General features: G+C 36.0%; 1 protein-coding gene across 4 annotated transcripts in view; it reads left to right on the top strand.

Annotated features, from left to right (window-relative positions):
• The window catches only part of DENND4A (DENN domain containing 4A), a 95,031-nt gene that overhangs the window by 4,122 nt on the left and 67,456 nt on the right, over positions 1–23,453 (top strand). For 3 of the 4 annotated variants that reach the window (XM_037502747.2, XM_037502746.2, XM_037502745.2), the window contains exons 2-3: positions 18,092–18,150; positions 20,130–20,262. The gene's annotated coding sequence lies outside the window, so the exon portion shown is untranslated. Of the gene's footprint in view, positions 1–13,535; positions 13,665–18,091; positions 18,151–20,129; positions 20,263–23,453 lie in introns of those variants that run through there. The other variant, XM_054688180.1, reaches the window with a different exon arrangement.

Here is a 23,453-nt window from a genome sequence, read left to right as displayed (position 1 = left end):
TTTAGCTATTTTCATTTCAAATAAAAGCTAAAATATGGAGATCAGAAATTTCTTAAATGTCTTATTTTTGTGTAATATTATTTTATAGATGAGACATCTTTATTTTTGAAAAATTTCAAAAATACAGAAAAATTTAAAAAGTAGTGAACATACACATACACACCATACAAAATGTTAACATTTTTCATTTTTACTTTAGATATATGTTTAATGTCAAAGAACTATGTATATAGTAGTATCAGCTGAACTCTAAAAGAGCAGTGCAGAACTTTATTCTTTACTTGAACATTGCTAATGAAGTTAAATTTCTTTTTGTTTTCCCCAATTTCATTCTCCTTTCATCTCTTATCCCCTCCCAGAGGCAGTTATGATAAATTTGATGTGTATTGTTCCAGCTTACCTTTTAATAAACTATATGTATGAAAAATACATGCATTGCTTTGGATATTTCAGAAAAACATGGATTTTGTAGCTATACTCATTTGACTCTTGACTTTGCTTCTTGACCTTAGGCAAGTTTTTAAATCTTTTCATGCCTCAGTGTTTCATCTATCAAATAAGGATTATATACACATCTACCTCATAAGGTTGTTATATAAAACAAATGAGTTTACTTACATTAAGTGCCTAAAGTACCTGGAGTCTTTTTGTTAATGTGCTGGTAAATTTAAGCAGCTGTTGATATGATTGTTTCATGGCACACTATTTTGAAGCTTGCTTTTTTATTTTCCTTTCAATGCTGGTTGGCAGTGTAGGTCTAGTTCTTTTTTTTTTTTTTTTTTGACTGCTGTATGGTGTTCTACTGAATGAATATACTGTCATTTCTCCTTTCCTCTATTGATAAACATTTAGATTATTTTCACTTTTTATCTGTTATAAACAGATGAACATCCTTATATCTCCTAAAGCAACATGCCAGACTCTCCAGATCATGTACCCGATTGTCTGATTACTGGGTCTTAGGTAATAAGCATTTTTACCCTTGCAGGATATTTATAGGATATTGACAAATAATTTCTGTTTCTCCATATCCTTACCAGCAGTTCGTGTTGTCAGACTCTTTGATTTCCCTTCATCTTTCATGTATGAACATTTTTGATTATCTCTTCAGTGACTTGCCTATAGCTCTCCTTTACACATTTTCTATTGGGCTGTCTTTTTCTTGTTCATTTATAAGAGGTTATTCTTGTTTGTTTTTAAATATTTTCAAAATAATCAAGAAATATTAGTGAAGTCTGTTTTTTGTTTCTTGAAGTTTCCAAATCTCTTGAAAATAGCCATTATATGCCCACATTATGGTGAATTTTACACTATAGTATATTGATATTTGTGAACTTTCTGATGAACTTTCTTAAAATATGTAGCTATATCCCTGTCCTCCTGAGACTGTAAGGAAATATTTTAGTCATGTACTGTAAATTGTTACTGAAAATGATTTAAACTATTTTTAAAGCCAGGTAAAATTTTTATAAATATAATTAGTTCCATAATTTTGCTTTAGTCCAAAATTTTATTTTTTTTCTTTTAGATTTATTTATTTGTGCATACAAGAGCTGGGGTACAGGCCAGAGATGTGGGGGGTGAGAAGATTCACCAGAGACAGAGTGGAGAACAGAACAGGCAGACTGACTGAAATACACTGCTGAGGGGAGCAGCAGGAGAGACAGGAGAGGTCTGCTTTGCCATGTGGCTTGCTCCCTGCCTGGCCGGGATCAAACTTGTGTTACAGAGGTTGTGGATTGCTTCATAGTGCAATGCTTAACCCCTTGTGCCACCAGGGAGGCCCCTTTAGTCCAAAATTTTAGAGAAGAATTTTCTGCTCTTCAAGTACTTACTAAAAAATAAAAATATACACATAAGAAATTATTTTAGATATGTACAACATTATAAACCATTCATAAATGTTGAGCACATTATTAACTATCTACTTTTGTCCAACCCACTATACATGATTTAAAGAACTAAAATCAGTCTGTTTAAGATAATATTGTACTGGACTTCCCTGGTGGTGCAGGGGTTAAAGACAGCACTATCAGCCTACCGCCAGCCACTGCAGCAGGACTTCTATCCCTGGCTGGCGAGGGAGCAACCCACATGGCACAGCAGCAGACCTCTCCTGACTCTCCCTCAGCAGTATATTTCAGTCAATCCACCTGTTCTGCTCCACACTCTCTCTGGTGAATCCTTTCACCACCACCCCCCACACACACCTCTGGCCTGTACCCCAGTTCTTGTATGCATAAATAAATAAATCTTTAAAAAAAAAAAAGATAATAATGTACCTATTATTATTCACCCTGGACCCAATTTTCCTACTGTTGATATCAGACAGTTCTATGTCATATTTGTCACAATTAAGGAACCTACATTGGTACATTAATATTAACTAGTGCCCATACCTTATTATAATTTCATTAATTTTTACCTAATGTCCTTTTTCAGTTCTAGGATCCTATCCTGAACTACAGTACCTTAGTCATTGTGTCTCTTTTAGCTCCTCTGGACTGTGAAAGCTCAGATTTTTCTTTTTTTTTTTTTTAAAGATTTATTTATTTATGCATACAAGAACTGGGTGGGGGTTGAGAGGATTCAATAGAGACAGAGCGGGGAGCAGAACAGACAGATTGACTGAAATACACTGCTAAGCGGTGCAGTGGGGGAGATAGGAGAGGTCTGCTGCGCCATGTGGGTAGCTCCCTGGCCAGGGATGGAACTTGTGTTGCAGTGGCTGCGGATTGCTTCATAGGTTGCAGGTTGCATCTTAAGCCCTTGTGCCACCAGGGAGGCCCTTCTCAGATTTTTCTTTGACAGTTTTGAGGAGTGTTGGTCAAATATTTTATAGAATGCCCCTCAGCTTGATTTTGTCTGATATTTTTCTTATGCTGAGGCTAGGTTTATGGGTTTGGGGGAAGACAACCACAGAGGTAGGATGCAGTTCTAGTTGCGTCATGTCAACGCATATAATACCAATATGACTTCTCACTGTATTATTAACCTCCATCAGAAAGCCGAGCTAGTATTTGTCTGCTTTCTCTACTTTGTAGTTTTCCCATACTTTGCTTTTTGGAATCAAGTTACTAAGTGCAGTCTACCCTGTGGGTGAAGAGTTAAGGTCCAGTTCCTTGAGGGGGAAGTACCTATAACATTATTTGTAATTCTTCTGTAAGGGAGATTTTTTTGCATCTCCCTCATTTATTTATTTATTCAATCATTTATAAGGATTTGGGGAATATTTATTTTATAACTTTGCCTTATAATACTACATTACCTACTTAATTTTGTTTCTCACATTGTTCTACCTCTTTCAGGTTGGTCTCTGTGACCAACAGGACATACCCCGGTGTTTGTTTTTTGAGCATTTCTTTACTTTCTGGTACAAAATACTCCAGGTTCATCTTATATATTCTCTATCCCAGCCCTATATTTCCAAAGATCCCTGGTAACTTTTATTAGAGAATAATATGAGAAACCAATCTGTGTTGTGTGTGTGCTCATTGTTGTTGGGATAAAATTGCTTCTAGGTCCTCTGGGTGTATAGATATAGGGATTGTATATATGCATATCCAGATATACAAACAGAATTATTTTTGTATCTATCCATCTACATCTGTATGAAGCTAAACATAAGTTCATAATGATCTCTTTTACTCTACTACAGTGCCAGATAGTTTATTCTAGACTTACCCCCTTCCCTAATCTATAATCTACCTTTCCAAAAGTGAGGAATCTGCCTCTAACCATCTGTTTTCTATTTAGTTATTTGTTCATTCCCACCGTACATGTACAGTTTCATGTACCCATCTACCAGTGAGAAATGACTTGATATCAAGTGGAAAAGTTTCATGCACAATTCCTTTGTCGTTAGCTTTATTGTTTCTTCTCAAAATATTCTTTTTTTAAAATTTTTTAAATTTATTTTTTATATTTTTTTATTTTTTTACATCATTGTTCATTTTTAAACAATGTTTGGTTCCCCCCACTCCCTTAAGTGTAGTCCCCATAGTTTCCCTTCCCAATGCACCCGAACACCATCACCTCATCCCCTGTGCTCCTCCCTCTCTCCCTCTGATCCCTCTCATGCCTCCTCCCCTGCAGTATGTCTCTGATTTATAATTGTCCGTTTTTGCTTTGTTGTGTATTGTACTGGCTACTCAAAACATTCTTTCCCAATGTTATTTAGACCCTTTTCTTCCATTCTCCACATATCAATTTAAATTTTTGTAAATTGGCCTAATTATGTAGTAATTACACATAAAACTTATCAAAAAGTTTGCCTCCTTAACTGTGGAACCTTAGCTCTATGTGGGGTTTTTTTTCCTTTTTTTTTGACTTTGTGGTCAAAAATAAACCTTTCTCTGAAAGTAATGTTTCCTGAAATTTAGTCAGAGTAGTACTCCTTCCTTTGGCTGTTAGCTGGTTGTTTGAGATCTTTATGATTTGGACTATGAGTTTTTACTTTAAATATTTTTGGCAGTGCATGTTGAGAAATGCAGTTTAGTGGAACATTAAGATCATTGCAAGTAAACAAATATATCATATTTGAGTGCTCAGAATATACCTGTAGTCTTTTAACAATTTTATATGGATAAGTTCATTTAATTTAATTCCCTCAAGTCTAAGAGGTAAGTACTTTTAAAATTTTTCCCCTTTTAGAGATGAGGAAATTAAGACACTTAGGTTAAGCAACTTGAGCAATGTCATAGAGCAAGTAAATGGCAGAGATGAAATTTGAACATAACCAGTTTGTACAGCCTGTACTTTGTCACTTTGCTGTATTATCCTTAAGTAGCAAGAAAAGTTCAAAGATTGCTAAGAGTTCTAGAAAAAGTAAAACAAGATGATGTGAGAGAATGACTAAATGAGAGTCTTTAGAATAGTTCTTACGGAAGCCCTCTCCAGAGATGACACTTGACAGATGAGAAAGAGTGATCCTTGTGGGGGAATATCATATGCAAAAGCCTTTTGATGCAAAGGAGTTTGAAATGAGAACACAGAAGTTGCGAATTTGGCTAGTACCCAATGTGAGTAACTCAAAAACAGTGAGGACCTGGAGCATTTACTCTATGTGAGATTCCATGCAACAAGTCATTTAGTGCTCCAAATAAGTCATCTCAGTTTTATAGTAGAGAAAGTTTGTAGTCTGCATGGGCTGAAATTGCCTCATTTTCCCCCATTTATTCTTTCTCCCACTGGAGTCTTAATTTCTACTTCATATCAGTATGATATAGAACATGCACTTGCTAAAGTAACCAATGACAGCAATGCTTTTTACCATTCTCTCAAGAAACTAACCCTTGAATTGACCATGCTGCCCTTCTTCTGCTTATCCTGGAGCTTCTTAGGGTGTTGATCATTTCCTTTGAGGACTTGCCTGCCTCCTCCTGTCCCTTAAAAAACTGTGCTCCCTTTCACACTGGAAGGGATCATGCTCAACAAAATAAGCCAGAAAGAAAAAGAAAAATACCGATGGTCTCACTCATAGCAGGAATTTAGAAAACCTAAATAAGGGACCAGGAAAAAGGCTAATTATAATAAAGTAAAAATCAAAATCAACAAGCAACTATAAACCAGAGACACACTACGAGGGGCGGGGGAGAGGAGGAGGAAGGAAGGTCAAAATAAGGGGGGTGGGAATTGTATGGGGTATATAACCAAGATGAAAATGCATACATTGTGCAAAAATGAAAAATGATGAAAAAAAATTAAATTTAATTAAATTAAAAAAAAAAGAAAGAAACTGTGCTCCCAGCATCAGCCAATTGCTCTTCTCAGACCTCACATTTCCTAGTTAAGTAACAATTATCCCTGTGGTTTCAGTTACCAAGTAGCTAGCAGTTACTCTCCAAGCTGTTTTTCCAGCATTAGCATTTTTCCAGAGCGTCTAATTTAGTCTTATCTCATTATGGTTTGCTTATCCATATTTCAGACTTTACTTGTCCACTTTATTTTAAGCTTCACTTGAGCTAATTTAGGTACCTAAACTTATTTCTCTTTGTTCTCGTGTTGTCTTTCAAGGACATCATGCATTAATATAGACTTAATTATCCAAGGAATTTAGGAATCATTCATGATTCTTCTCTTTTTCTCTTATCACATCCATTCATTTACTGAATTCTGCTGGTTTTATCTCATCAATATCTTTTGAATCAGTTGCTTCCAAAGATCCCTGTTCCACCACTGCCTTATTAGGAACAATTTCTTTACTTTCTCATTGGGTTTCCTGTCTTCATTTTTATCTCCCTGAGAGAGCTCAGAATTGCTGGATGATAAGTCTAAAACAATCTGAAAGTTCTTCATTAACTCCCCATTGTCCCCATTGTCCCCATTGGACAAAATCTGAAGTCTTTATCATGTCATTAAGACACTCCATGATTTGGACTATGACTGGTTCTCTAATCTTAATTTATAATTTCTGCTTTCCATTTTCCACTCTAGACATATAGAAATACTTTCTAAAGATTTCCCAAATATGCATACTATTTCTGGTTTATTGGGTGTTGCTTTCACTAAGAATGACTATTTTTTCCTCCCCCCTCCCCTTTTTTTTTTGCTTTTGTAAGTCCTTTGCATCTTTTAAGACTCAGCTCAGGCATTAGATTATCTCTGCCAGAAAGCTTTCTCAGACCCCTATTCTTGTCTGGATTATCAGGGCCCTCCTGTTAGTGTTATTTATATTTCAAACACTTTGAACAGTGCCTGGCACAGAGAAGACACTAAGTAAATTTGTTGAATGAATTACTGGAGAAGCAGTGTAAAGTAGTTGGCTCTGGACCTAGACCATCTAGGATTGAAACCTGGCTTTGCTATTTGACTATTTGTGTTATCTCTCTGTACTTCAGTTTCTTTTCTTGTAAGGTGGCGATGATGGTATTTTCATTAAGACTATTTTGAAGCTTACATTTATTAATACAAGTATGACACTTAGAACAGTGCCTGCCATTTAATAGATGTCCAGTAAATAATTTCCCATAGCTATTGTTGCCTTAATGTTTTAATTTATTTATCTCTTCCCCCAGTAACCATTAATTAGTGAATGAATAAACAAACGAGCTAATCTTAAGTCTTAAAATGAAAGATACATTCCTAGCTGTTGAGAATGTCATTGTGAGTTGACCATTAGCCTTTCTCTAGTAGCTCCCACATTTGATATTCTGACACAAATTTGAAATTGGCATTAATGATGATTAATATTTCTTCTTATTCTACTTAATTAATGACTTATTTAAATTTCAGCACACTGTTCTTATTAAACAGGACTGTTGAAACTCTAGGAATGCCCTTTATTTACTTTTAATCTTCACATATCTTGTACCAGCTTTTTCTGCCATGGACTAAGGTATAAGGATAGTAGCTTTGCTAAGATTGTGCTTTTTTATTAATTTGGAAAATAAACTGAAGTAAAAAATAAACTGAACAAAGACAGAATAAGGAAACTGGAAAATTTACTAACTCCTTCTGAACCAAACCTTCATTATTTGGTTTAAAATAAATTCTCAGAATATTACTCATGATCAAATATTTTAGAATCAGGATAACTCCTTGAAAATTACACATTCTCTGTCTTCCCCCAGTATTGTAAACAATGAGACTGGCTTATTTTCAATCTATGTTATGACAATCACGTTCAATTTTTCATAAACCTTTCCTTTTATCCCAGATTTCACACTTGTCATTTTTTCCTGAATACTAGACCTATCTATAGAATCTTGGAAAATTTCATGGAGTATTTTTTGTTTTTAATCTCTGAACTTGCTAGTACATTAACTTCTAATGAATTTTGACTTTGTGAAACTAGTCAATTTTTTTACAAATGTAAATTTGTCTTCTTTTGAGCCTAACAGTACACATTACTGGTATCCATTCTTTTCACTATGCATTTGGAAATTGTTACTAGAGAAAATAGTGTGTTGTTTTTTTTTAACTCTGGGTTGCCAAACAAAACTTATTAACAAACCAATATCAAAAAAAAATGGAAAATGTATCAGTCCTGTTTTGAGAGCTAAAGCCATATTATGACTGTGCTATTTGAAAATCCTTCCGTTTTTTTTTTTAAAGGTCACTGTCTTCTGCCACTGAGTATTTTAGTCCAGGACTTTGAAGTGGCTTGTTTTTATGAGAAATAGATATAGGTAGATGGGAAAAACTATATAATAATATTTAGGCTTGTTATATAAGACTACCTATTATCACCAGGAAAGAAACATCCTTACTCAGCCCCTTTCAGTCAAGTTGTAATGCATAGTATTTTTCTTTAAAAAATAATTCGTTCTAATAAATTCTAAGATATTCTTTATCTCTTAAACGCTCATATTCATATTGACCCACAACTATACTGAAGTTGAATTTATAGGATATTGTTTGAACCTGTGGTTGTTGAATACTTTTTATTTTCTTATGCTGAGGAATGCCTAAAATACCAACGTGACAGCCATTTTTTAACAAGGCTTTTTTTTCTTCCTATGAATAACTGACACGTTCATATTCCTACTTGACCTTTTCTTTTTTGGTGGTTTTTTTAAAATAAAATTTATTTTGTTTGCAAGTAATAGAAATTCAACCTAACTTTTTCTAAAAAAGAGAATTAGGGCCTCCCCGTGGCGCAGCGGTTGAGCGCTGGGTTGCGAAGCTGCCCGCGGCCTCTGCGGCGCCGGTTCGATCCCTGGCTGCTCCCCGGCCACTGGAGGAGGGTCCCACATGGCGTGCAGACCGCTCCTGCCGCCCGCTGCTTCCCTCAGCAGTGTACTTCGGTCCTTCTGCCTGCTCTGCTCCCTGCTCTGGCTCTGGTGAATTCTCTCACCCTCCTGCATTTCTGACTGTACCCAGTGCATGTATAAACAAAACAAACAAACAAATAAATAAATAAAACATGCCTCTACTTAAAAAAAAAAAGAGAGAGAATTAATGTTTATGGTAAGGATACTGGGGACTTTATCTGAAGATAGAAGTACAGTTAGGCCACATGAGGGGATAGGGAACCAGGAATTGGCAACTCATCACTAACTCCGCCATCTCTTTTTTTCACTACCCTGAGGGCATCTTGATTGTGCAGCCTCTATTTCCATTTCATTTTTTCCTCTGTGGCACTTCATTTTTCTCTCTCTGCATGTTGGTTTTTGCCATTGCACATGGCTTACCATGTCCCCTAACTCTTAAATTCATATATTTGCTCATGGTTCTGTGATCCTATTCTAAACCCCCCAGGAGAAAATCCAGTTTGAAGCAAGTAGTCTGTCTTGTCCAAGCAGCTATGGCAGATAAGCGAAGATTTCATAGAACATTCTAGGTCACATTTTTAAAAAAATATTTATGCTGCATGCATAGAAAAACTGGGGTGTAGGCCAGAGGTGCAGGGGGTGAGAGGATTCACCAGAGACAGAGTGGGGAGCAGAACAGGTGGATTGACCGAAATACACTACTGAGGGGAGCAGCCAGCAAAACAGGAGAGGTCTGCTGTGCCATATGTGGGTTAGCTCCCTGGTTGGACTCATGCTGCAGTGGCTTAACCCTGTGCCACCAGGGAGCCTCTTTAGGCCACATTTTTATGGTCAGGAAATGGATACAGGGCATACAGTTCTCAGACTTGACTAAATAGGTATCTTAAAAGGTAGTAATTACAAAGGATTACTAAGTAATGCAAAATTAAAGTTTTCTTTTGAAATAAAAAAAGAGACTGCTTAGTGGTTTTATACAGAAGTAAAGAACTTAGGGGCCTCCCTGGTGGCTCAGGGGTTAAAGACAGCCATTGCAGCAGGAGTTCCATGAGTTCCATTCTCTGGCCATGGAGGTGACCCACATGGCACTGCAGACCTCTCCTGTCTCACCTGCTGCTCCCCTCAGCAGTGTATTTCAGTGCATCTGCCTGTTCTACTCCCCACTCTGTCTTCTGTGGGTCCTCTGCCCCCCTTCCCCCACCCCGCACCTCTGGCCTGTACGCCAGCTCTTGTATGCATACATAAATAAATTTTTTTAAAAAAGAACTTAAATCATTTCATCTCAGTCCATAGGCAATGATTGTGGAAACTTTAAAAATATTTCTGCTTTTCAAATAAAACTAACCTCTATAGAATTTGCGTTTCAGTCGTGCAATTTCATAAACACGTATAACGTCATATAAATAACACTATTAGTAAATCTTGTCATTCTCTATTATGCATTTACTGGTTGCCTACTCTCCATCAGGGACTGTGCTAAAATAGATAATTATAGAGATAGACATGTAACATTGCCTCCTATCCAAGAATTCCTAATCTATTTGTGAAGAGTAGAGGTTTAAAGAACTAATTACAGTATTAATGAGATAATGATACAGAGATATGTACACAGCACTCTTGAAGTATAAAAAAAAATAGAATGACAGTCTCTCATGGGGAAAGAACCTAGGAAGCCTTCGAAGATGAAGTCTATGTCCTGTGCAGAACCACCATTTGAACAGGGGCATTCTGGTGGAAGGAACTGAATTTGTAAAGGTGATGTGGAGTTTTGTATGACTGAAATGAATTTTGACACCGTTTAACTTAGTGAAACTAAAATTAAAGCTAATGTTTTAATATCTGTTCCTAATAGTGTAATGAATACTACTTTTTTCATAGGAGAATTGTAGATTTTCCAGTATTCACATTTTATTGTATAGCTGTGATGTCATTCTTGAGAAGAGATGTCACTGATCTCTTTGAGCCTCCTTGATCAAAGTTTCCTGACGTTGATTGGTTGGTTGATTAGTTCACCTTTATGGTTATTTTTCCTGTTCAAGCATAGACTTTCACACAGTGGATGACTGGAAATGCTAGAACTTATAAAACTTAGGAAGATCACAGTATTTATAAAAGTAAACAGTAAAAATCATGCACATTATAAGCCTAAAATAATTCTTAAAGGTAAATCTCTAACCATGATCATTGTCAATACTTAGATTTTGTGACTTTAGAGGAAAGAACATACAAACACATGCACACATTTTATAAAATACTATTTTACATCAGCTTTTTTCATCTTAGATCTGTACCTATTTTTAAGTAAAACCAGTATAAGCAGTTGGCAGTATGCTTTGTGCTTCCCTACTCTCTTCAGCTGATTGACATCTTTACTTCTCTTTTCAGTTCCTTTATCTGCTTACTCATGATTCCTATACCACATCCATGGCAAATAACCAATCAACTTAACAACCTCCCCCACCACTCAAAAAAAAAGTCCGAGCATTGACTATTCTGAGAAGTGATTGAGATAGGTGAGAAGGAGAGAGAAAAGGGAGGAAATGGTGACCAGTTTCATGGCAGCAGCAGTTTTAACAGTGGTCCTTGTACATTCTGTGATTACTCTGGTTATAGAGTTTTCATTTATTGTAATTGTTTATTTATTGATCTGCCTTCTCTGTTAAACTCCTGTAAGGCAGGGTCATATCTTATTTGCCTTTGTGTTCCTAATGCATAAATTTCAGAGTCTGGCACATGGTAGAGTTGCCATTTCAAGATTCTTGGTTGCAAACAACAGAGATCAGTTCTGCCTAGCTGATAGAAAAGAAAAAGAATTTATTGCAAGGATATCAGTTTACAGAAATGAATGGAAGACTGGAGAACGAGACTTAGAGAACAAGTAGAAACAAACCAACCAGTGAACCTCAGGGCTAGACCATAGTCAAAGTTATGCCAAGGATATATCCTTTTTTTTTAAGTTTTAATGTTACATACTCAGGGTTATACAGTATGTAGACTTTTGGTTTTGGTTGTTTTTTTTTTTTTTTAAAGATTTATTTATTTATACAGGAACAGGGGTACAAGCCAGAGTCACGGGAGGGTGAGAGAATTCACCAGAGACAGAGCAGGAAGCAGAACAGGCAGGCTGACTGAAACACACTGCTGAGGGGAACAGCAGGCGTGACAAGAGAGGTCTGCCATGCCATGTGGATCTCTCCCTGGCTGGCTGGGAATCGAACCCATGCTGCAGAAGCTGTGGACTGCTTCACAGTGCTGCGCTCAACCCGCTGCACCACCGGGGAGGCCCGGAAATATCCTTTTTTTGTATAAGATTTCATTTACTCTTCCACAAGTCACTGGATCCCATTGCTGGAATACCGTCATTGCTCTGTGTCACTGCCCTAAGAATGAATTTTTTAACTGTCTTTGCAACTGTAGCTCTAGATTCAAAATCTGCAAGAGAGCATCTGATTAATATATGTGCCTAATCCCTAAACTTGGAAGCATGTTTTTGGCCTTTTGGCGTTCATGGTTGACTTTAGGGTCCACCTTACTTCCAGGACACATATAGTGGCAAATACTTTAAGCATAGAAGGGAGTTCAGATGCTGTACAGTAAAAAATAAAACTGATACATATCCTTTTCAGTAAGCATAAGATAAATATTTATCTGATGAATAAGAGAATCAGAGTCAAAATTTCCTGTCTCTAAACCCTTATATCATCAAACATTGAAGTGACTATGGTGCCCCTTCTGTAATACAAAACAGAATCAATCTTAATAAAATCCAAATGAATCCCAAGCCATAAAACAAGCAAAAGATAAACAAAATAGCAAACTTCTATTTTTTTATACAATGCTTCATTATTTAAATTAAATTTAAACTTTTTTGGGGGGGTAGTACCCTAAGCTTATTTGATAATCTAACACTGGATAGAGAACACGGTTTTGAACTTGGGTAGGATAATACCAGAGCTCTTAACAACTATGTCTTACTACTGTTAAGTCATCATATCTATTTAGCAATAACTTAATGAAAACAATAACAACAAACTAAGATTTAGAGAGCACAAAGGAATGTTAATGCTTCTGAAAAGTTTTTATTTCTAAGCCATTTTACCCATCAAATTTAAGGTGTTACTATAACCACTTTGGGAAACTGGCAGATATATATATCGGTTGAATATAGATATAACCGATATCCTAGCAATTTTATTCCTAAGTGTTTTTTTAATGTATTCACTTGTGCATTAAAAAGCATGTGTGGTAATTTGTATATAACTTTGTAATTATATCACCTGACATTGGAAACAATCCAAATATCTATTAACAATAGAAGAAATAAGTAAAATTGTGAAATATATTCAAAATGAAAATAACTATACAGAAATGAAAATACTGCTACTTACATGAATATGGCGAAATCTCAAAACATTGTAGAGTGACAAAAGTTAGACCAAGAGAACACTATTCTGTACAGGTCTCTCCATGTTTCATTTGTATGAAGTTCAGAAACACACAGAAGTCAAGATAGTGGTTCCTTTTGGAAAGGTTTGAGGGAACTGAGGGGTTTTCTGTTACTGGTAATGTTCTATTTCTTAACCTGGGAGATAGTTATAATAGGTGTTGTGTTCACTTTGAGGTAGGGTTATACAGTTTTCTATATAAGTTGTATTTTATATATGTCATATTTCTATATTTGTCATAATTATTTTAAAAAGTAAAGGCAAAAAGCAGATTTGCGTATGGATTAATTTGGGAAGTGTGGCTCAGTGATCCCCCTAAAGTAAAATGGTATATAAAGTTTATTTGAACATCTGTTCATGTATTTTAAGGGAGAGAAGATCCATGTGCTGATTAGATTCTCAAAGTGTTCATTACCCAAAAGAGGTTAAGAACTCACATCATCAAGCCTGCATATTAAGGAAATGATTGGAAAACATATTATTATGGAAAATTTGTTTTTACGATAAGGTAAATCACTGCCTCTGTGACCAGACCATCTGTATTTTGGCTCCCATTCCCCTCACTTTCTCAAGGCTTTTGCTTTTACAGACCTCCTTTTATCTCCTTCATCCTCATTTTTTCTTTATTGGATGATTGGTGTTGACATAACCCCCTTAATTTCATTCATTTTTTAAAAAGTCCTCTATTGATTGCTCACTTTCTACCAGTTTACCATTCCATTTCCCTGCCCCCCTTCTCATCCAAACTCCTCCAGAGGATTGTCTTTTCTTCCTCACTTCCTATTCTCCCCTCTGCTTATTTCACTTGGATTTTTCTTTTTACTAACACCTTATTGAAGTGGTCTTCTTAAGGCCATAGTGATGTGAGTTTTGCTGAAATCAATGGTTAATAATATCTCTTCTGAAGGATGAGCGGTGAGAATGCCTCTGGTGTAGAGAATTGATTTAATCATACTCTTATTTCATGTAACACTTTCCTCATTGGTCTTGGGAGGGCCTGCTTTAATTATATTGTATCCTCTTCTTTCCTCCATCTTCACTTCCATTTCACCCCCACCCCCATACCATTTTGAAATGGTTAGCATTTCAGCTAACTATGTAATAGAAAACTAAAGTTGGGCCACCCCGGTGCCGCAGCGCGTTGAGCTCAGAGCTGTGAAGCTGTCCACAGTCTCTGCAGAACAGGTTCGATTCCCGGCCAGCCAGGGAGAGACCCATATGGCATGGCAGACCTCTCTTGTCTCGCCTGATGCTCCCCTCAGCAGTGCTTTCGGTCTGTCTGCCTGTTCTGTTCTCCGCTCTGTCTCTGGTGAATCCTCTCACCCTCCCCACCTTTAGCCTGTACCCCAGCTATTGTATAAATTAAAAAAAAAAAAATCTTTAAAAAAAAGGAAAGAAAACTAAAGTGCTATTTTGAATGTACTTTTTTTTTTAAGATTTATTTATTTATTTATTTATTTATTTATTTATTTATTTATTTATTTATTTATACAAGCCCTGGGTACAGTCAGAAGCGCAGGAGGGTGAGAGAATTCACCAGAGCTAGAGCGGGGAGCAGAGCAGGCAGAAGGACCGAAGTACACTGCTGAGGGGAGCAGCAGGCGGCAGGAGAGGTCTGCGCGCCATGTGGGACCCTCCTCCTGTGGCGGGGGAGCAGCCGGGGATCGAACCGGCGTTGCAGAGGTTGCGGGCAGCTTCGCAACCCAGCGCTCAACTGCTGCGCCACCGGAGAGGCCCATTGAATGTATTTTTAATTGACATAAATGATATTGTGTGATATTCTTTTTTATTGCCCCCACCATGTTCTAGATCAGATATGTCTTTTGCATATCCCAGTCTTAGGTTGTCTTCTCAGTCTCTTAAGCCACCTTTAAAAAAAAGTTCATAATATATATTTTCAATTTCTGTATGTCTTCTTTACATTGGATCATCTTCTTAATTGGTTTTTTACTATATTCATTATGTTATTTAATTTTCCTAATATCCTACTTTTGTTTCCTGAGGTTATCTGTTAAGAAATATGTTAGGTCTGGATCGTAAATTTTGTTTCCTCTGGTATAGGTTGTTCTTCTGTTCTTAACTTTCCCCTATCCCCTTGCTTGTACTTCTTTAGTGTTTATTTTTTTCTTTCCTGGAGCCCATATCCCCTTGAGTGTATTCACACTTGGAGTGGTAATAAGTACAGGCAACATTCTAGTTTCAAATTTATGCCCTTTTTGGTGCATTTACAGAGTTGTGTTCAGAGAGTGAGGAGGAGAGCAGAGAAGTGGTTTTAGTCCTACAGGTAGATATTAGCTAGGGAAATTGTTGTTTTGGCTATTAGACAGGTAGAATTATTAAATAGGCATTGGATATCAATGGAAAGTCATGGTTGGTGATATAAATTTGAAAATGAAAGCAGTGATTACTGGTTTTCTTGGGAATAAGAAGATAAGGTCCTACAGGGCTGTTTGATTGCTTAAAGTAGGTGAATGGAGCTTAAAGAAGAGAAGCTATATTTTAGCTACTGCAGGTCCTGCCTTTAGAATGTCTAGGAAAAACAGTGGGTCATTTTAGCCACACTAACCTGATCTGCTTATCCGCATCAATTCTGGGTCATTGCTTGGGGCCCCTGTGGAATAATCTAAATGATATAGTAACAAGAGATATGGAGGTAAGGAGTTTTAGGTTCTGCTCTGCTACTGATGAATTGTTAATTTAAGTAAGTCAAATTTTCCTTGATAGACTCTAATTTCTTCATCAACAATATGATGAGATTGAAGCAAAAGATAATAAAAGATCCCTTTCTTCTCGAAAATTCTATGAATCTCGAAGGAGGTATAGTTGTAAATAATGCTGACCAAAGTTAGCTTTTTAAAAAAATTTTTCTTGAGATTTCACCAAAATAGAATTAATTAAAATTTTACTTAATTTAAAATAATTGCTGGATAACTTTTCCAAAAATGCTCTAAATCAGTGACATTAACAACTTTTAAGTTGTCTTTTATTAGTTTATAGCACCACCAGCATTGGAGTTGTTTTTTTAATTTATATGTATTAATTTACTGGATATGGTGTAGTACTTCAAAGTTTAATTTGTTTAATTATTTGCTAGACTAGCAATTCTTCCAAATGTTTTGTATTTAGGTTTCTATGTTTAGTGGTGCAGAGTCATGACCAAAACAGTGTTCTTGCTATATTAAGAAACTCAATGTAGCAGAAAATGTATTAGGAATTGCTTATATAACACCTTCATTATTCATAATTGCCTTTAAATAACTCCTATATTCTACCAATGCAATTGGAGCTGTATTATTCAAAACTTCTGAGTATTTTTATACATGTCAAATATTTCAACTAGAAAATTTGTGTGATGATCTGCTGTTTAATTTTTAAAATGTTTCAGCAGGTCAGTATTTACACTCTTTGCTACCTGTCAGCAGTGAGACTTTAGAAATATTTGAAGACTATTTATACCATTCCATATTTACTGTCTGAAATTTTTCAATGAGGCTGAGGTAAAGTGGTATCATAGTTTTAAAAATGAATATATACATCCTGACCATTTTTAGCAGTAGCAAGATTGTATTTATGCTATTTCTCATTCATTCTCTCTCCACTCCATTCCGACACTTTATGAAATCTTGTTTCAAATAAATTCACTCCTTTCCCCCTTTCTCTTCCCCTTCCCATAGACATACACATATCCAGGACCAAGCAATTTAGGTAAATCTATGTCAGTTACTGCTGCTATTTATCCTTTCATTAGTAGATACTCCATTTTGGTTAAAGCTGTGGTTTCTTCTCTTGCGTGCTTCTGATTACTGCATTTCAACTTGCTTTCCTGCAAGTGCTTTTGACTTAACTGGAATTCCTCTGTGTGTGTGTTGGGCTCCAACAATATAATGCATCAAACCTACAACAAACTGGTGCAATACAGTTTAGACTGACTATACTGTAAAAATTTGTTAGTGACATTACCTTTCCATTTCTTTATACTCTTAACTACAACTTACTAAATTACTCAGTTTTTATTTTTTATTTATTTATTTATTTTTAATAGAGGCATGTTTTATTTATTTATTTGTTTGTTTGTTTTGTTTATACATGCACTGGGTAGAGTCAGAAGCACGGGAGGGTGAGAGAATTCACCAGAGCCAGAGCGGGGAGCAGAGCAGGCAGAAGGACCGAAGTACACTGCTGAGGGAAGCAGCGGGCGTCAGGAGAGGTCTGCGCGCCATGTGGGACCCTCCTCTGGTGGCCTGGGAGCAGCCGGGGATCGAACCGGCGCCGCAGAGGCTATGGGCAGCTTCGCAACCCAGCACTCAACCGCTGCGCCACCAGGGAGGCCCAATTACTCAGTTTTTAGAAAAATGATAATGGCATTTGAATTCCATGATAATATTACAATATTGTTATTGTCTTGCTCAGAAGTTCTGCATTACTTGATGAGTTCCCAGTCATAGTTTATTCTTAAGGATTCTATTTAAATAGTAATTTTAAAATTTGTGGTAAAGGGAAAATATTTTTGGGTATTGTATTCTTTAACATGCATATATATGGAAGTTTGTGAATCTGTGTTTAAGTCTTCTAAAATCTCTATTATTTTTTCCTCTAGGAATGAGATACAATATACAATGCCCCCAAATAGGCATGTTTTTCTTTCTCACACCTCTTGCTTCTATACACATTTACTCTGTTGTATCCTTATTCTTCTTTTTTTTTTCTCTGCCTTTCTCTCCCTATTCCTTTATTTTTTTTTTTTTAAGTGTGTATCATTTCTTTCTGGAGGTACTGGGATTTGAAAGTAACACTTTGGCTCTTAAGCATATGAAAACAATATATGCAGTCATTATATTTGAAAATTTACTCTTGATAACAGAACTTTATCTACAAGATCTTAGAAAAAAGTGGTTGGAATTAATTGAAGCTCAGTTTTTTCCTCAAACTCTGTAGGCTTGAAGAATTCACAAGTTGAGACCTGGCATTATTTTCAGAGAAACCTTCAGAAATGTGTAAGTCATTTTTGTTTTTCATTTTGATTTCTCTTTCCATCAGTGGTTTTCTGTATTGAACACAATGTAAATTTACCAAAATACTTAAGAACTTGAAATATATTCACCATATAATAATTATAAGTAATAAGTGATACAAAATAATATTTGATAGAAGATGTCTTATGATATGCCTATTTCTATTTTTTTTTAAGATTTATTTATTTATTTATACAAGCACTGGGTACAGTCAGAAGCGCGGGAGAGTGAGAGAATTCACCAAAGCAGAGATGGGAACAGAACAGGATACTGACGAAGAAATACACTGCTGAGGGAAGCAGTGGGCACGGCAGGAGAGGTCTGTCGCGCCATGTGGGACCCTCGCCAGTGGCCAGGGATCGAACTGGCGCTGCAGAGGCTGTGGGCAGCTTCTCAGTCCAGTGCTCAACCGCTGTGCCACCAGGGGAGGCCCCGATATGCCTTTGGTCAGAAATAGTTCAACGTCTTTTATTACAGGCAACATCCTCTGTTAAGATTACTTACGTATTAGTGATCCTTCCCAAACCCTCTTATCTGCAAGGGTTTGTTCCAGATGGATGCCTGAGCCAAGGATAGTACCAAACCCTGTATATACTATGTTTTTTCCTATACATACATACCTAAATTAAATAAATTAGGAATAGTAAGAGATTAACAATAATTAATAATGAAACATAGCAATATACTATAGTAAAAGTTATGAGAATGTTTTCTCTTTCTCCTTTTCTCAAAGTATCTCATTGTAGTAATATTTACGTGGGACTTGGTGGGGGGAAACTGATATGAAAACTTTGAGTAGGATGAAGTACTTGGAATCTGGAGGGATGATATTAAGGGAAATAGGAAAAAGGCTGGCTGGAGATAGAATAAAAGTATAGAAAGAGCTGTGGAAAAGTAGAACTAAACAAGACACTCCTTTAAGTCAGAGCAGTGGCTCCTAGAATTTGATCATATCTTAGTAATTATTTATGAAACATTCATTGAATGAATGAATTACTTCATAATTTCTAATTTCCCTGAGGCACTGATAGTTACGGTTGTTAGTTGCTAGGTAAGTTAGATTCAGGATAAGAAGACGTTTAGTATAATATATTTATGGATGATTATAAAGTGAAATATTCATTCACTTCAGTGTTATTTTAAGTATCAACTTACCATACTTTGGGTACCTATACTTTGGGAACAGAAAAATGCAGTACTGGTTATAATTTATATTTCCGTTTGATGGAACATTACATAGTCATTTAATATTATGAAGATTATAGCAGTTTATAAAATCACTTACTAAATAAAAAAATATGATTTTTTTGTTCTGTATTTATAACTGCCCATGATCGTTAGAAGAATTTCTATTCTCAGAGAAAACCAGGAAACATAGTTAATATAAACCTGATTTATTATTTTAAATGGGATTGTTGAATTTCTTTTTATTTTTGCTATTTTGTACCGTTTATAAAGCTTAAATGAGAATCTACATACATTTATCTTGTGTTGAAAAGTATGATGAACGTGAATTAACTAGAAATAGGAAATTAGTGTATCTAAAAAAAGGAAAAGAGCAAAATTATATTTGAAGGACAGTAAGTAGATTACCTTGGTTCAAAGAAAGATGAAAGATGAAATTTGGAGAAAATATGGGAATGAGAGTCTCTAGTTCCATACTGATAATGTAAGATAAGATGAGCTTGACTAGGTTCTTAACTGTGGAGTTACATTTAAAAACAGGAAATTTATTCTAGCTTATTTAAGTGAGAGGGAGTTGAACTGATGTGTTACCGATCATTTCTAAATACATTATTTGTAACTGTTTATCAAGACCCTATCTGAAGGACTTTTGCACATTTTTACCATTTCATTAATAGTTTATAATTTTGTAAGACTTTTGTGTTCAGACTTTTGTTTTTTTTAATGTATATTTAAAATGTTGTCTCTGATTTCTGCTGCTACCTTTCTTTTCTTAGAGTTAGCCTAAGTAACAGATGCTTAACTACTTTGACACGATGGAGAGATAGAAGAAATAAAAAGGAATCTGAATTGATTGGGCAGAGATTGAAAGAGGAAAAAAAAAATCAGTCTTCATTATTTGCTGAATGGGTAAGAACTTTTTTGTAATGTTTTCTCAATTTAGTTCTCATGAACCTTTAGGAACAGAGAACATAGATATAATTTGAAATGAAGTATTAGCTAAACAGATATCTGAAATTTAAGATGACTAAACATTTTCTGAGCTACTTCCTTTTCTATATCATGTTGAACAAAGAAGAATAAAAAAGCAGCAATTGGTTAATGATGTATTATTGTTACTTCAGCTTGAATAAGGTTGAGAGTTTATGTCACTGTTGGATCAAATGCTTGTTTTGAAAATGTAAAGAAATTTATATCAAAAATGTAAAGAATTTTATCTCAAAAAAGTGGAAAGAAATTTACTTCCTGAACTCCTTGAGGATTTTTTTGTTCTGATGTAATTTTTGGTGGCTTTTGCCACCAAAAGTGTTTTATCTTAATATTTATTTTCCACGAGGATTTTAAATTTCACATCTCAGTGAAAGTCTTTTGGTTTAATGGCATTATTAGGAAATATTATTAATTATTCATTCTGTAGTAAATATTTTCAGTATTTTTTTGCCTTGGAATTTTAAAAACAATGTTGTTTTGCAACCATCCCAGGCCAGGTAGGGTTCACCGGCAGTTCTAGCGATTTGAAAGAGAATTTTGGAAACCATGGCGTCATTTTCACAGGTTTTAATGGTAAGCAAGGGAAACAGCAATTGAACAAGGATACAGCAATTGAGCCCCCTTCCTCAGGATGACACCCCCCTTTTATCCCCTCCCTCCTAGGCACAATGTGTTTTCATAAAAGCATTCTTTGTATTCTTTCTCTTTTTTATGTAGCAAGATCTAAAACCATATGTTTTAGTTTAACATGAAGTTTTAGTTAACATGTTTTAGTTAACATGAAGTTAAAGGCTAAGAAAAAGAATATTTAAATCTCTTCATTATGATGAAAGGAAAGTACTTTTGTTACAGGGCAGGGAGAGGGGCACCAGAACCCCCAAACCTGCCTACTCTAAATAGGTTCTGCCATTCGCCTCATCAAAACAATACATACAGACCTTTAATAGAAAGGAACTTTAATACAATTAGTGTGCAATACAGAAAAGACAAAGAATATAGTTTTTAAATTAAGCACCCAAAGTTACCCATCCCCTTGGGTAAAAGTCCAGCCAAACAAGACTGGCCCAAAACAAGGCCCAAAAGCCTGCCACAAGTCTAAAGCACCTGTTGGTGGCAACCCATAGGAAAAAGTCAGAAACAGTCAGACAAGTCTGGAAGAAAAAGAACAAAATTAAAATCAAGATAAAAGCTGCCATTGTTAACCTCCCCACGGATCGCTCACCCACATCTGTTTTACGCAGTCCAGGACTAACAAGCCAATACAACTTCTTCACATGTCTTTCTGCTCCTTGTGCCTCCTTTTGATCACCTTCTGGCTCTCCATCCTGTTTTCTTCCTACTCCAGTCTCCTCTCCAGCTTCTTCTCTTCCCTGCTCAGCTCCACCCTCCCTTGGGTGGAGTAAGGAACCTGGAACCTCCCCTTTTCTGGGGACCACCCTGTTACACTCTAACTACCAAGTTAATTTTTAAGACGTATGTCTATCAAGAGATTGTAATTAAGAATTCTTTATGCATAAAAGCATATAAACAACTTATAGAAGCCAGTTATGTAACTTTTGACCTAATAATTTTACTCGAAGAAATTTATCCTGAAGAAATGAGTTCTAACCGGAGATTTATTGTCAAGGTTATTCATCATAATATTTTTAAAAATTAGCAAAGGGGCCTCCCCTGGTGGCACAGACAGTTGAATGCTGCGTTGTGAAGTTGTCTAAGGCCTCTGCAGCATGGGTTCAATCCCGGCCAAGCGGCGAAGGTCCCACATGGCACAGCAGACCTCTCCTGTCACTCCTGCTGCTCCCCTCAGCAGTGTATTTCATCAGTCTGCCCTGTTCTGTTCCCCGCTCTGTCTCTGGTGAATCCTCTCACCCTCCCGCGCATCTGGCCTGTACCCCGGTTCTTGTGTAAATGAATAAATAAATTCTTTTTAAAAATAAATAAATAATATAAATAATAATAAAATAAAAATTAGTAAAATAAGTAGAAGAGAAGATCAACATTATGGAAATAGAGTCAATGGTGGCATATCCATAAAATAAAAAAAGGCATTTAAAATTATTTTCAAAGATTATAATGAAGTGAAGAAATAAGGGTAAATACAAAATACTTTTCAAAAGTACTTTTATTATTCTCCTATTTTAGAAAAATGAATACATGGTCACTTTGGGTAAAACTGCTTGGTTTTTGTGGAGCACCTGTTAAATGCAGTCAACTGAGAGTGTTTAATATCTGTATTCTCAGGCAAGCAGGTTATTCCTTTCTCTTCCTGTCAGTGTAGGAGACATTCTGAAAAACATAAGCCCTTTGTTTTATGCAGAATTCTTGTCTGTAAGGAAATTGCTGCACGGGTGTCATATATATCAAAATAAAACAAGTAGGAATGTTTGATCCTTCTTTAGGTTTGATTTTGGTGGGAATGTATACAGAGTGTACTTGAGCAATGGGTACAGATTTCATGAAATAATGGCATGAATTCTGAAAACTAGTGACATTGGCAATATAGAAAATTAAATATTTATGGATTATAATAAAACTGATGATAGTTTCTTTGCCCTCAGGTGTTTTATACTCTGTAGAAGAAGGTTGTTTATTTTTTAAAAAGATTTATTTATTTATGCATACAAGAGCTGGGGTGCAAGCCAGAGATGCAGGGGGTGAGAGGATCCACCAGAGACAGATTGGGGAACAGAACAGGCAGATTGACCAAAATACACTGCTGAGGGGAGCAGCAGGAGAGACAGAAGAGGTCTGCCTCACCATGTGGGTTTCTCCCTGGCTGGCCAGGGATTGAACTCATGCTGCAGAGGCTGTGGATTGCTTCATAGTGCAGTACTTAATCCCTTGTGCCACCAGGAAGGCCTGAAGGTTGTTTAAACTAGCTTTTTCTGAAGAGTATTCGGAGGTATTTTTCTAGTTTTTCAGTAGGAAAATGGGGCTCATTGTTTAAATAATTCTGGGTGGGTTAAGCAAAGTTAATCAGGTACCTTTATCAAAGGACTGCTTAGACTTTAAGATTTTTTCATATAAATATACAAAAGAGGCATATAGCATATAGATCTAATTTTTTTGTCTATGGAGTCCTTAGCATTTATTGGAACTAAGTCTAACAT

This window comes from Talpa occidentalis, unplaced genomic scaffold (assembly GCF_014898055.3).
Source record: "Talpa occidentalis isolate TD23 unplaced genomic scaffold, MPIMG_talOcc4v2.1 talOcc4.11, whole genome shotgun sequence".
Classification (NCBI taxonomy): Eukaryota; Metazoa; Chordata; class Mammalia; order Eulipotyphla; family Talpidae; genus Talpa; species Talpa occidentalis.
The sequence above is the reverse complement of the archived record's forward strand: the minus strand, read 5'-3'. Positions and strand labels throughout refer to the sequence as shown.